We start from the raw sequence: 15,714 nt of genomic DNA on the forward strand, positions 1-15,714 counted from the left end.
CCTTACATCTAAAGGAGCTAGAAAAGGGACAACAAATGAATCCTAAAGCCAACAGATAAAGGAAATAACAAAGGTTAGATCAGAAAATAATGATGTTTATTAATGTTAATGTTTGTTAATGTTAATAATGATGAAATAATGTTTCTTAAAACAATAGAACACATCAATGAAATCAGAAGCTGGTTCTTTGAAAAAATTAATAAAATTGATAAAACCCTAGCTAGACTCATCAGAAAGAAAAAGGACATGACTCAAATAAATAAAATCACAAATGAGAGAGGAGAAATAACAACCAACATCACAGAGATACAAACAAGTATAAGAGAATATTATGAAAAACTAAATGCCAACAAATCAGAAAACTTGGGGAAAGAAAGAATAAATTCCTGAAAACATATAAATTACCAAAACTGAAACACTGAGAAATAGGAAAACCTGAACAGCCTAATAATATGCAAAAAAATTGAATCAGTATTAAAAATATCCCAAAGAACAAAAGCCCAAGATCAGATGGCTTCACAGGCAAAACCTACTAAACATTTAAAGAGGACTTAAAAACTATACTTTTCAAACTATTCCAAAAAATATAAAAGGAAGGAAACTTCCATATTCATTTTATGAAGTCAGCATTACCCTGACAACAAAACTAGATAAAGATTCTACTAAAAAAGAGAACTGTAGGCCAATATCCCTGATGAACATGGACGCAAAATTATTAACAAAACACTAGCAAACTAAATCCAACAATATATTTAAAAAGTTGATTCATTCAGCAGAATCAAGGGGGATTTATTCCTGGGTTGAAAGAGTGGTTCAATATTTGCAAATCAATCATATAATGATTACCTGTAATCACGTAATATATATATATATATATATATATATATATATATATATATATATATAATATAATTATACCACATTAATAAAAGAAAGGTCAAGATCATATGATCAATTCAATAGCTGCAGAGAAAGCATTTGACAAAGTACAACATCCATTCATGGTAAAATCCCTCAACAAAGTAAGAATAAAGAGAACATACCTCAACATAATAAAGTTCATATATGAAAAATCCACAGCTAATTATCATCTCAATGGAGAAAAACTGAGAGCTTTCCCTCTACAGTCAGGAATAAGAGAGAGATGCCTATTCTCACCACTGTTATTATCATACTATTGGACATCCTAGACACAGAAATCAGACAACAAAAAGAAATAGCAGGCATCCAAATCATCAAGGAAGAACTCAAACTTTTAGTACTTGCAGATGACATGATACTCTAACAGAAAACCCTAAAAACTCTACCAAAAAATTACTAGAACTGATAGAGAAATTCAATAAAGTTTTAGGATATAAAATCAATGTACAGAAATCTGTTGCATTTATCTACACCAGTAATAAAGCACCAGAATGAGAAATGAAGGAATCAATCCCATTTACAATTACTTAAACCATAAGAAACCTAGGATTAAACCTAACCAAAGAGGGGAAAGACTTGTACTCTGAAAACAATAAAACACTTGTGAAAGAAATTGAAGATGACACAAAGAAATGGAAAGACATTCCATGCTCACAGATTAGAAGAAAAAATTGTTAAAATGTCTTTATTACCTAAAGCAACTTACACGTATAATGTAATCCCTAACAATATACCATCAGCATTTTTCACAGAGCTAGAGCCAACAATCTTAAAATTTCTATGGAACCACAAAAGACCCTAAATAGCCAAAGCAATCTTGAAAAAGAAAAGCATCACAATTCCAGACTTCAGGTTATACTGCAAAGCAGTAATGATCAACACAGTATATTTCTAGCACAAAAATAAACAAATAGATCAATGGAACAGAACAGAAAACCTAGAAATGAACCTAAATGGTTAATTTATCTTCAACAAAGCAGGAAAGAATATTCAATCGGAAAGCCAATCTCTTTAACAAATGGTACTGAAAATCGGACAGCAACATGCAAAAGAATGAAACTGGACCACTTCCTTACACCATTTACAAAAATAAATTCAAGGCTCCTTCCACAGTTTGGCTATCGTGGCCATTGCTGCTATAAACATCGGGGTGCAGGTGTCCCGGCGTTTCATTGCATTTGTATCTTTGGGGTAAATCCCCAACAGTGCAATTGCTGGGTCATAGGGCAGGTCTATTTTTAACTGTTTGAGGAACCTCCACACAGTTTTCCAGAGTGGCTGCACCAGTTCACATTCCCACCAACAGTGTATGAGGGTTCCCTTTTCTCCGCATCCTCTCCAACATTTGTGGTTTCCTGCCTTGTAAAGGGAATATAAGGGAAGGGGGAAGAAATGTGTGGGAAATATCAGAAAGGGAGACAGAACGTAAAGACTGCTAACTCTGGGAAACGAACTAGGGGTGGTGGAAGGGGAGGAGGGCGGGGGAGTGAATGGGTGAATGGGTGACGGGCACTGGGGGTTATTCTGTATGTTAGTAAGTTGAACACCAATAAAAAATAAATTAATTCTTCAAAAAAATAAAAATAAAAAAAAAATAAAAAGTAAAAAAAAAATAAATAAATAAATTCAAAATGGATTAAAGTCTAAATGTGAGATCTGAAACCATCAAAATTCTAGAGGAGAACACAGGCAATAAATAACCTCTTTGACATTGGCCATTGCAACTTCTTCTAGATATGTCCCTTTTGAGAAAAAGGAAACAAAAGTAAAGATCAGCTGTTTGGACTTCCTCAAAATAACAAGATTCTGTACAGGAAGAAAACAATCAACAAAACTAAAAGGCAACCTACAGAATGGGAGAAGATGTTTGCAAATGACATATCTCATAAAGGGTTAGTATCCAAAATATATAAATAACTTATATTACCCAGCACCTAAAAAAAATAATTCAGCTTAAAAATGGGCAGAAGCTATGAATAGATATTTTTCTAAGACATCCAGATGGCCAACAGATTACATGAAAAGATGTTGAAAATCACCGACCACCACAGAAATACAAATTAAAACTGCGATGACATATCACCTCACACCTATTAGAATGGTAAAACACAAGAAATAACAAGTGTTGGCAAGGATATGGAGAAAGGGAAACCCTCTTACAGTGCTGCTGGGGAGTCAAACTGGTGCAGCCACTATGGAATACAGTATGGAGGTTCCTCAGAAAGTTAAAAATAGAACTACTGTACAATCCAGCAATTACACTAGTTTACCACCAAAAATACAAGAATACTAATTCAAAGGGATACATACACCCTTAGGTTTATAGAAGCATTATGAAAACAGTCCAAGTGCTCATCAACTGATAAATGCATAAAGATGTGCTATGTATATATACAATGGGAAATTACTCGGCCATGAAAGAATGAAATCTTGCCATTTGCAACAATGTGAATAGAGCTAGAGAGTATTATGCTATGTGAAATATTCAGAGAAATACAAATACCATATGATTTCATTCATATGTGGAATTTAAGAAACCAACTGAAAAAAATGAGCAAAGGGGAAAAAAAGAGGCAAACCAAGAAACAGATTTATAACTACACAGAACAAACTGATGGTTACCAGAAGAATAGTGGGTAGGGCAATGGGTTAAATATGTGGTGGGGATTAAGGAATGCACTTGTTCTGATGAGTACCAGGTGTTGTATGGAAGTGCTGATTCAATATATTGTACATCTGAAACTTAAATTATACTACATGTAAACTAGCTGGGATGTAAATAAAAACTTTCAAAAAACACTCTCTAGAAACTTAAAATAGTTCTAAATTAAGTAACATTAAAGAGCAGAAAACAAATGGTATGTCACCATAATTATAACTCTGTAAATACATATACACATAGACAGATTTTAAGCAATTATAAAAAATGCAGACAGTTTTGTTATATTTGGTGAATTATGATGGTCTGTTTTCCTATTTTTGAACTTCCTCTAATGTTTTTATGATTAAAAAAGGGGGAAAAGGTCTTTGTGAGTAAATGTCAAGATTGTAATCTCAAGAAGTCTGCCTTGAGAACAATATTATCAAGGAAAGAGGGAAAATCCAATATTTTCTCAAAAGTCTCCAGCCCTAGTGTTTCAGATACATGACTTGCTTAAGGGACTACAAACATAAACTGTCCTTATCAAGGAAATAGGACATAAGACTATGGGAGTAGTCAGAGAACCCCAAAATGTCATCTTTATCCCCTAACCAACACAACTATCTAGGCTTCTGAGAAAAGAATGGCCAGGAGAGATCACTAGTCCCTAGAGTCTTGCTTTTATTTTTCATCCTCTTCCTTTGGCTGACCCGGTGACTATATTACATTTTCCACAGCAGTGGTGAAAAAATGCTTGGCTTAGGAGTCAATCAGTACTTGTTTCTTCTCATTCACTCATTTTTTAGGGTATGTAAACTTAAGATGAGCTGGCAGTGGAATGTGACTGCCAAAAAACCTAATAACCAGTTTATGTTGGAGGGAAAACAAAAACCAGACTGAGAGGATAGAATGAGAGAAATGATAGGAAAATGTTATACCAATGCAGGAAAGCAGCATTCAGTCATGAGCCCTGTTTTCAGAAGAAACTGAAGGGGCACTTAGGTGGCTCAGTGAGTGGCTGAGTGTCTGCCTTCAGCTCAGGGTGTGAACCTGGGGACCTGGGATGGAGTCCCACATCAGGCTCTCCACGGGGAGCCTGATTCTCCCTCTGCCTATGTTTCTGCTTCTCTGTCTCTCATGAATAAATAAATAAAATCATTTTAAAAAGAAGAAACTGAAGAAAATAGTACAGAGTCAGAGAGGAATAAGCAGGATAGACAGGGGCCTGAGAAACAACACAAGGCAGAAGGAACAAAAGGGGGTCTGTGGTTGTTACTGTCAGTCATGCTTCTAATGCTATCAGATGCTACCCCATTGAATGGTAGGAAAGAATAGGGTGATACGGCAGTAGTGTGAACTGACTGAACAGAGGCAATATCTGGGAGCTTCACTTCTGCTTCTAAGAGTAAAGTAGGCATGGGTGAGAAGGCAGACCACATATTAATTAAAAAGGACTATGGGAGTTTATCAAATTAGTAACAATTTGTATAAATTAGCCCTGGAATTGCTATAGTAACAGTCAAGAAAGGTTGCCTGCCTATTTCACTCTGTTCTTAAATCCACAAGAGTTCATCTAAAAGGCTAGATCTAGTGCATTGAGCTAAAATTAGTGCCTTGATATGGGATACAAACCACAGCCATTACCTCTAGGGAAGATCCCAAAGACTACAGGGAAGTAAAACGGACCAAAGAACCTCTGGGTTACCTAGGGTTTGGGAAGTCCTTTAGAGGAAGGCCTGCACAAATCTGGACCTCATTGTCTCCATTTCTAAAATGTATTTAACAGAAAAGATTTCCGGGGCCCCTTTCAAATCCAGAGATTTCATACATTGTTTTGTGTGGAAGCCAGAGGCCTGACGGTGGACTTGATAAACATCTTGAAAATAATTTTAAGAAAATTAGGGGATTATGATCATGGTTATTCTGTTTATGGCTGTATCCCAGAGTTTAACAGTACCTGGAATATAGCTGATGTCCAATAAATATATGTTGAATAACTGCAAAATGACTAGCTCTTTTCATCTAATGATGAAAAAAGCTAAATTAGAAGCAGAATGTTTATACTGGTAGGTTTTCTTTTCTTTTCTTTTTTTCATTTTTTTGGGCCAGGGAATCCTTTCTTCAAATGAAATAAGACAATTAAAAAACAAGAGAGTAGCAGGAAGAAGATATTGCAACATGGAAAACTGACAAGGGATTAATAACTGGAATATATGAGGAAATACTGTAAGTCAGCAACAAATATATATATATATATATATATATATATATATACAATATTTTACAATATATATAATATATATAAATACAGCAAGGTTAAGGACTAAACAGGACTATATATATATGAAACTATAGGAGAATGGGCAAAGGATAGGAACAGGGCCTGGGGTGTCCAGGTGATATCAGATGAATAGGGAGGGCATAGGGTATCCAGAAAACCCTGGGATGATCACTTCAAGTTGCTAAGCTGCCATATCCCTATATCTTACTATGCTATACAAACATTACCATTTTACAATGTGTTATTTCCTATATGTACACAGATGAAGAGACAATTGAGAAGCATCAGGATAGGTAATTCACAGAAAGGAAAACCCAAATGAATAACCCCAGACTTAAGCATATCAAATGGAAATAACTTGAAGCTGTAGCATGTTAAACTCAATTAGACCTAAGGAAGAATTTTTTAAGGGTGTAGGATATGAGACACTAATACAAATGACTGAGGAAAACTAGTCCAGCTTCTCTGGAGGCATTTGAGAACATTTTATTTCACAGCTACGGGATGACTGAGATTATCTTCCTTAATAGAGACATTACTAGGCAACTTTACAAAGAATCTTAATATTTCCTTACTTTGCTGTCTCAGTTTCCCTGATTATACTATGAGTTCTAGGGACGCCTGGGTGGTTCAGTGGCTGAGCATCTGCCTTCAGCTCAGAGCATGATCCCGGAGTCCCAGAGTCAAGTACCTCATAGGGCCCCCTGCAGGGAGCCTGCTTATCCCTCTGCCTATGTCTCTGCCTCTCTCTTTGTCTCTCGTGAATAAATAAATAAATAATTTTTTAAAATACTATGAGTTGTAAGGTTACCAGAGGCAATACCACCAATCACTGTTCAAGGTGACCTGGAACTGAATCAAGGCTATTTTAGCCCACTGTCTAGATTTAGAAAGAAAAATATCATTTTTGCAAATAACTCATTCAAAAGATCTTTTACCTTACAGGCCTCACTGAATGACTGTGATAAATAATACTTTATTTCCTATTTTCTCATTTGTCAAATGAAGGTCTCGTAACTTAAATGTTTGTAAAGTATTTTCTGTTCCCAGGAGAAAATATATATGTAATATATATGGTATTTATAATCTATAATATTATAATTACATTATAAATTATATTATATATATCCTATTTAATCATATATGCCACAAATATTACTATAGATTAGTGGATATATAAAAATAAATATATATGTATGTATAGTTTTTAATACATGTGACCTTTTTTATACTGAATGCAGTGTCTCCCATTTCCTTCTGAAAAGCACAAGAGTGGAAAGTATTGGGAGGTCTCTCTTAATTTACAAAATGAGTAGATTACACCATGTGAACATATTCATGCCTGATGTTAACACACTCATGCCTGAGTAAGCAGAAAATGCAAAAGCACTTAGAGAGGGAGGCAAGATGGCAGAAGAGTAGGGGACCTCGTTTCATCTAGTCCCTTGAATTTAGCTAGATAACTATCAAATCATCCTGAATACCTATGAATTCAACCTGGGATGTAAGAAAAGAATGAATGGAATTAAACAAATAGAAAAGTGACCACTTTTTGCAAGGCAGGAAGAAGTGAAACTGGGGCTATATCAGAAGACATATGACAGAGGAGAGAGCCTGCATAGCCAGCTACTGTAAAGTGATAAGGTTTGGAATTCAAAATTGGAATCTTTAGAAATCTGCTCCAGTGAGAGACTACCTTGCCTGAAAGATGATCAGTGGTGAAGCAGGGCAGAATCCCAGTAGGGACAGTGGGGTCTCAAGATCCCCAGAGGCACAAAATCAACAGAGGTGCATGAGCCAACAGAGTTCCCCAGCACTAGATCAGGAAAACAGGTTTCTGACAGCTTGCCTGGGAGGGGCCTCTCAGGTCTGTTTGCCATAAACTGCAAACCATGGCCCCATCGGGTAACTGCTCTCCATGTTGGGGCCCTGAAAAGGACTGGAACAAAGCAACCCTCTGCCTTTCCCCTGGAAGAGCAAAGTGGGTGCATGTTTGATGCATGTTTGCATGGGCAAACACTTTCTGTGTCAGGGTTCAATAAAGGACAGAAACAGGGCTACACTTAGCCTTCCCTCAGGGAGGATTTGTGTGGGCACACACCACAGGAGTCTGCAGAATTTAGCACACACCTGACTTTTAACTCGAGGCCTGGAGATCTGGGTGTGGCCATTTGTATTTTCACCCTCTAAAGAGGCATTGAAAGCCTTCAGGGAACAAAAGTCACACAGAGCAACCAGTTTACATTGAGCATGGCTCTCTGGCAAGGGGCAGTGCAATTAAACCCAGGCAAGGACACCTGTGAATCAGCATAGCAGGCCCCTCCCCTAAAGGCAGCTGGAAAACAGGTGAACAGCAAGGTTAAGGACTAAACAGGACTGTAAAACTCCAGCACTAGGGGAAAATAGTATATAGAATTTGAGTTTTTTTCTTATGATTTGTTTATCTTTCAGTATAAATTTTCCATTTCTTTTTCTTTATTCCACTTTTAACTAGTTTATCAACTTTTGTTTTTAAGCCTTTTTTTAAATTTTTTTTTAAATTTTATTTATTTATGATAGTCACAGAGAGAGAGAGAGAGAGAGAGGCAGAGACACAGGCAGAGGGAGAAGCAGGCTCCATGCACCGGGAGCCTGACGTGGGATTCGATCCCGGGTCTCCAGGATCGCGCCCTGGGCCAAAGGCAGGCGCCAAACCGCTGCGCCACCCAGGGATCCCTAAGCCTTTTTTTAAAAAAACTTTCATTGTTTCCATTTACATTTTATAGATATATGCTTCATTTTGGCTTCCTTTTGCTGTATTAAATTATATATATATATCTTTTGCCTTCTTTACAATTTTGGGATTTAGTATCCTCTAAGACACAGACCAAAAGACATTCAGGAGCAAATGGATCACACTATTTTGTCCACCTGGGAGATTATGTTATCTCCTCTTTCCATTCTTCTCTAGGAAAAATGACTAAAAGGAGGAATTCACAACAAAAGGAAGAACCAGAGGTAATACTCTCTGCCACAGATCTGAATGATATGGATAGAAACAAGATGTCACAGCTGGAGTTCCAGATAACAATAATAAAGTTACTACCTAGGCTTGAAAAAAGCATAAAAGACACTAGAGAATCTCTTAGTGCAGAAATGAAATATAATCAGGCCAATATTAAACACACTCTGAGATGCAGTCTAAATTGGATGTTCTAAAAGCTAGGATAAATAAGGCAGAAGAGACAGTGAAATAGAAGACAAGCTGATGGGAAGGAAGGAAGCTAAGCAAAAGAGAGAAAAACAAGTAATGGATAATGAGAGGAGGCTTTGAGAAATCAATGACGCCATAAAACAAAACAATATTAAGAATTATCAGGGTCCTCGAGGGGGAAGAAAGAGAGAGAAAGGGACAAAGGTATATTTGAGCAAATCATAGCTAAAAACTTCCCTAATCCAGAGAAGGAAAGAAGCATTCGAGTATAAGAGGTAGAGAGGATCCCTCCCCAAATCAATAAAAATATATCAATACCACAACATATAATAGTGAAGATTGCAAATTTCAGAGATAAACAAAATCCTGAAAGCAGGTCAAGAAAGGAGGTGCTTAATCGACAGAAGTAAGAACATTAGACTGGCAACAAACCCATCCAGAGAGACCTGGCAGGCCAGAAAGGGCTGGCATGATTTGCAGCCAAGAATACTTTATCCAGCAAGGCTGTCATTCAGAATGGAAGGAGAGATAAAGAGGTTCCAGGAAAGACAGAAACTGAAAGAATATGTGACCACCAAGCCAGACCTGTAAGAAAGATTAAGAGGGATCCTGTAAGTAAAGAGATGCCCAAAGGTAACATAAACCAGAAAGAAACACTGTAGCATTCCAGGTGTTCTCTCTTTAATTCTCAGGCCGAATTCATAGATTTTCAGGATAATTTGAAGGTTTTCTAGGTAATTTGGTGGAGACAGGTGATTTGGAGACCCTACTCTTCTGCCATCTTGCCCCTCCATCAACCAGAAAGAAACAGAGACAATCTGTAGGAAGAGGGACTTTACAGGTGTTACAATGGAACTAAACTCATATCTTTCAAGAGTTACCTTGAATGAAAATGGGCTAAATGCTCCAATATAAAGATATAGGGTATCATTGTATAAAAATGAAAGACCCATCCAAATGCTGTCTACAAGAGACTCATTTTAGACCTAAAGACACCTCCAGATTGAAAGTGAGAGGGTGGAGAACAATTTATCATGCTAATGGACCTCAAAAGAAAGCAGTGGTAGAAATCCTCATATCAGGCAAATTATATTTTGAACTGAAGACTGTAGTAAGGGATGAAGAGGGAAACTGAATCATACTTAAAGGGTCTCTCCAACAAGAATATCTGATAACTCTAAGTATTTATGCTTCTAACTTGGGAGCAGCCAATTATAAAAACCAATTAATAACCAAATTAAAGAAACACAGATAATAATATAATAGTAGGGGAATTTAACACCCCACTCATAGCAATGGACAGATCATCTAAGCAGAATATCAATAAACAAACAGAGATTTAAGTGACATACTGGACCAGAAGGACTTCAAAGATATATACAGAACATTCCATCCTAAAGCAATAGAATACATTCTTCACAACTGCACAAGGAACATTCTCCAGAATAGATGACATACAGGGTCACAAATCAAGTCTCAACTGGTACCAAATGATTGGTATTATTCTCTGCATATTTTCGGACCACAATCCTTTGAAACTTGAACTCAATCACCAGAGGAAAGTTGAAAAGAAAGCTAACACGTGGAGGTTAAATAGAATGAATGGGTCAACCAGGAAATTAAAGAAGAATTTTAAATATTTCATGGAAACAAATGAAAATAAAACAAAACTTTTCAAGACCTTTGGGATATAGCAAAGGTGATACTAAGAGAGAAGTACATTGCAATACAAGACATTCTAAAAAATTAGAAAAATCTCAATTACACTAGCTAACTTTTTTAGATTTTTTATTAGAGTTCAATTTGTCAACATATAGCATAACACCCAGTGCTCATCCCGTCAAGTGCCCCCCTCAATGCCCCTCACCCAGTCACCCCAACCCCCTGCCCACCTCCCATTCCACTATCCCTTGTTTGTTTCCCAGAGTTAGGTGTCTCTCATGGTCTGTCACCTTCACTGATATTTTCACTCATTTTCTCTCCTTTCCCCTATAATCCCTTTTACTATTTTTTATATTCCCCAAATGAGTGAGACCATATAATGTTTGTCCTTCTCCAATTGACTTATTTCACTCAGCATAATACCCTCCAGTTCCATCCTTATACCTAAAGGAACTGGAGAAAGAAAAGCAAATAAAGCCTAACACAAGGAGGAGAAGAGAAATAATAAAGGTTATTTATTATTAGGTTAGAGCAGAAAGGAATGTAATAGAAACCACAGTAAAACAAATCAAGGAAACTAGGACCTGGTTCTTTGAAAGAATTAAAAAGATTGAAAAATCCCTAGCCAGATTCATAATAAAGAAAAGAAAAAGGACCCAAATAAATAAAATCATGAATAAAAGAGGAGAGATCACAACCAACCCCAAGGAAATACAAACAATTTTAAGAACATATTATGAGCAACTATATGCCAACAAATTAAGCAACCTGGAAGAAATCTATGCATTCCTAGAAACTTAAAAACCACCAAATCTGAAACCAAAAAAAAAAAAAAACAGAAAATTTTATCAGACTCATAAGAATCAAGGAAACTGAAGCAGTAACCAAAATCCTCCCTCCCTCCCCCCAAAAAACAAGAGTCCAGGCTCAGATGGCTTCCCAGGGGAATTCTACCAACTATTTAAAAACAAATAAAACCTATTCTGAAGCTGCTTCAAAAAATAGAAAAGGGAGGAAAATTTCCAAAATAATTCTATGAGGCCAACATTACGTTGATCCCAAAACCAGACAAAGATTCCATCAAAAAGGAGAATTACAGACCAATAATATTCCTGATGAACATGAATGCAAAAATTCTCACCAAGATACTAGCAAATAGGCTCCAACAGTATCTTAAAGGATTATTCACCGCAACCAAGTGGGACTTATTCCTGGGCTGCAAGGGTGGTTCAACACTCACAAATCATCCAAGATGATACAGCACACTAATAAACGAAAGGACAAGAACCATAAGATCCTCTCAATTGATGCAGAGAAAACATTTGACAAATGACTGCATCCTTTCTTGATTAAACCTCTCCACAGTATAGGAATAGAGGGAACATATCTCAACATCATAAAAGCCATATAAGAAAGACCCACAATGAATATCATCATCAATGGGGAAAAATTGAGAGCCTTGCTCCTAAAGTCAGGAACATGAGAGGGATATCCACTCTCACCACTGTTGTTCATCATGGTACTGGAAGTCCTAGCCTCAGCAATCAGACAACAAAAAGAAATAAAAGGCATTCAATAGGCAAAGAAGTCAAACTCTTACTGTTGGCAGATGACATGATACTTTATGGGGAAAATCCAAAATACTCTACCGCTAAATTGTGAGAACTCATACAGGAATTCAACAAACTGGCAGGATATAAAATCAATGCACAGATTGATTCATTGCATTTCTATACACTAACAAGGAAATAGAAGAAAGAGAATTTAAGGAATCTATCACATTTGTAATTGCACCAAAACCCACACGATACCTGGGAATAAATCTAACCAAAGAGGCAAAGGATCCATACTCTAAAAACTACAGAACACTTATGAAAGAAATTGAGGAAGGCGCAGTGAAATGGAAAAATAATCCATCTTCATGGATTGGAAGAATAAATATTGTTGAAATGTCTATGCTACCCAAAGCAATCTATACATTCAATGCAATCTTTATCAAAATACTATCAACATTTTCACAGAGCTGGAACAAATAATCCAAAATTTGTATGGAACCAGAGAAGACCCTGAATAACCAAAGTAATGTTGAAAAAGAAAACCAACGCTGGTGGGATCACGATGCCAGACTTCAAACTATATTAAAAGCTATAATCATAAAAACAGTATGGTACTGACAAAAAAACAGACACTCAGATAAATGGAACAGAATAGAGAACCCAGAAATGGGCCCTTAACTCTATTGGTCAACAAATATTGAAAAATCAGGAAACAATAACCAATGATAAAAAGACAGTCTTCTCAACAAATGGTGTTGGGAAGATGAACAGCCACATGCAGAAGAATGAAACCGGACCATTCTCATACACCATATAGAAAGATAAACTCAAAATGGATGAAAGACATAAATGTGAGACAGGACTTCACGAAACTCCTAGAGGAGAACACAGGCAACAACCTCTTCAACCTTAGCCACAGCAACCTCTTACTAGACACACCTAAAAATACAAGGCAAACAAAAGCAAAAATTAACTATTGGGATTTCATCAAGATAAAAAGCTTCTGCACAGCAAAAGAATCAGTCAACAAAAGTAAAAGGCACCCTACAGAATGGGAGAAGATATTTGCAAATGACATATCAGATAAAGGGCTAATATCCAAGATCTATAAAGGGCTTATTAAACTCAACACCAATAAACCAAATAATCCAGTCACAAAATGGGTAGAAAACATGGACAAAACTTTCTCCATAGAAGACATACAAATGGCCAACAGACACATGAAAAAATGATCCACATCACTTGGCATCAGGGAAATGCAAATCAAAACAACAATGAGATACCATCTATAACAGAATGGCTAAAATTAACAACGAAGGAAACAACAAATGCTGGCAAGGAGGCAGAGGAAGGAGAACAGTCTTACACTACTGGTAGGAATGCAATCTTGTACAGCTACTTTAGAAAATGGTATGTAGGTTTCTCAAGAAGTTAAAAATAGAGCTACCCTATGACCAACCAATTATACACTACAGGGAATTTACCCCAAAGATACAAATATAATGATCCAAAGGGGCACCTGCACCCCAATGTTCATAGCAGCAATATATATGCATATATATATATATATATATATATATATATACACACACACAAACATGTATATATAAAATGAAACATTACTCAGTTATCAGAATGTCATTTATATTGATGTGGGTGGAACTGGGGGATATTATGCTAAGTGAAATAAATCAGTCAGAGGAAAACAATTATCATATGGATTTACTCATATGTGAATATAAGAAAGAGAGTAGAGGACCATAGAGTTAACTTTGGGAGAACTGAATGGGAAATCCATCAGAGAGGGAGAAAAGCCATTAGAAACTTTTATTTATTTATTTATTTATTTATTTATTTATTTATTTATTTATTTATTTATTTTTTTATAAACTTTTAATTATAGGAAACAAACTGAGGGTTGCTGGAAGGGAGGTGTGGGGGGGTGATGAGGTAATTGAGTGATGGGCACTAAGGAGGTCATCTGATGGAAAGGGAGACAGAACATGAGAGACTCCTAACTCTGGGAAACAAACTAGGGGTGGTGGAAGGGGAGGTGGGTGGGGGGTGGGGGTGACTGGGTGACGGGCACTGAGGGGGGCACTTGATGGGATGAGCACTGGGTATTATTCTATATGTTGGCAAATTGAAAACCAATAAAAATAAATTTATAAAAAAATGGAGGGCACCTGATGTGATGATCACTGGGTGTTATAAGCAATTGATAAATTATTGAACATGAGATCTGAAACTAAGTATGTACTATATGTTGGTTAATTAAATTTAAATTAAAAGAGAATATGCAAAAGTAACCTGGATCACTACCACGGCTTTCTTTAGTAAGAGATATTGAGATTGTACAGAATCATAGAAAATAAGATCCACAGAGCACTTAAAGAGTAAATCTTCCAATCCAATCATTTAAAGTTCAGAAACTTCCCTGCATATTTTCAGACCATAATGCTTTGAAATTAGAATTAAATCACAAGAAGAAGTTTGGAAGGATTTCAAGCACGTGGAGGTTAAGGACCATCCTGCTAAACGATGAAAGGGTCAACCAGGAAATTAGAAAAGAATTTAAAAAATTCATGGAAACTAATGAGAATGAAGATACAACCATTCAAAATCTTTGGGATACAGCAAAAGCAGTCCTGAGGGGAAAATACATCGCAAAACAAGCATCCATCCAAAAACTGGAAAGAACACAAATACAAAACTAACCTTGAACCTAAAATAACTGGAGAAAAAACAGCAAATAGATCCTACACTCAGCAGAAGAAGAGAGTTAATAAAGATTTGAGCAGAACTCAATGAAAGAGAGACCAGAAAAACTCTGGAACAGATCAACAAGACCAGGAGTTGGTTCTTTGAAAGAATTAATAAGATAGATAAACCATTAGCCAGAATTAGAAAAAGAAGAGAGAAAAGACTCAAATTAATAAAATCATGAATGAGAAAGGAAAGATCACCACCAACACCAAGGAAATACAAACAATTTTAAAAACATATTAGGAGCAGCTATATGCCAATAATTTAGGCAACCTAGAAGAAATGGACGCATTTCTGGAAAATTGCAAACTACCAAAACTGGAACAGGAAGAAATAGAAAACCTGAACAGGCCAATAACCAGGGAGGAAATTGAAGCAATCATCAAAAACCTCGAGAGACACAAAAGGCCAGGGCCAGATGGCTTCCCGGGGGAATTCTATCAAACGTTTAAAGAAGAAACCATACCTATTCTACCATAGCTGTTCGGAAAGATGGAAAGAGATGGAATACCTCCAAATTCGTTCTATGAGGCCAGCATCACCTTAATTCTAAAACCAGACAAAGACCCCACCAAAAAGGAGAATTATAGACCAATATCCCTGATGAACATGGATGCAAAAATTCTCAACAAGATACTACCCAATAGGATCCAACAGTACATTAAGAAGATTATTCACCATGACCAAGTGGGAT

The 15,714-nt window shown here is 36.4% G+C and overlaps 1 protein-coding gene across 11 annotated transcripts in view; it reads right to left on the reverse strand.

Annotated features, from left to right (window-relative positions):
* Window positions 1–15,714, reverse strand: part of ARHGEF9 (Cdc42 guanine nucleotide exchange factor 9) — a 212,052-nt gene that overhangs the window by 87,661 nt on the left and 108,677 nt on the right. The window lies entirely within an intron of this gene.

The sequence above is a fragment of the Canis lupus genome, chromosome X (genome assembly GCF_011100685.1).
Source record: "Canis lupus familiaris isolate Mischka breed German Shepherd chromosome X, alternate assembly UU_Cfam_GSD_1.0, whole genome shotgun sequence".
Lineage (NCBI taxonomy): Eukaryota > Metazoa > Chordata > Mammalia > Carnivora > Canidae > Canis > Canis lupus.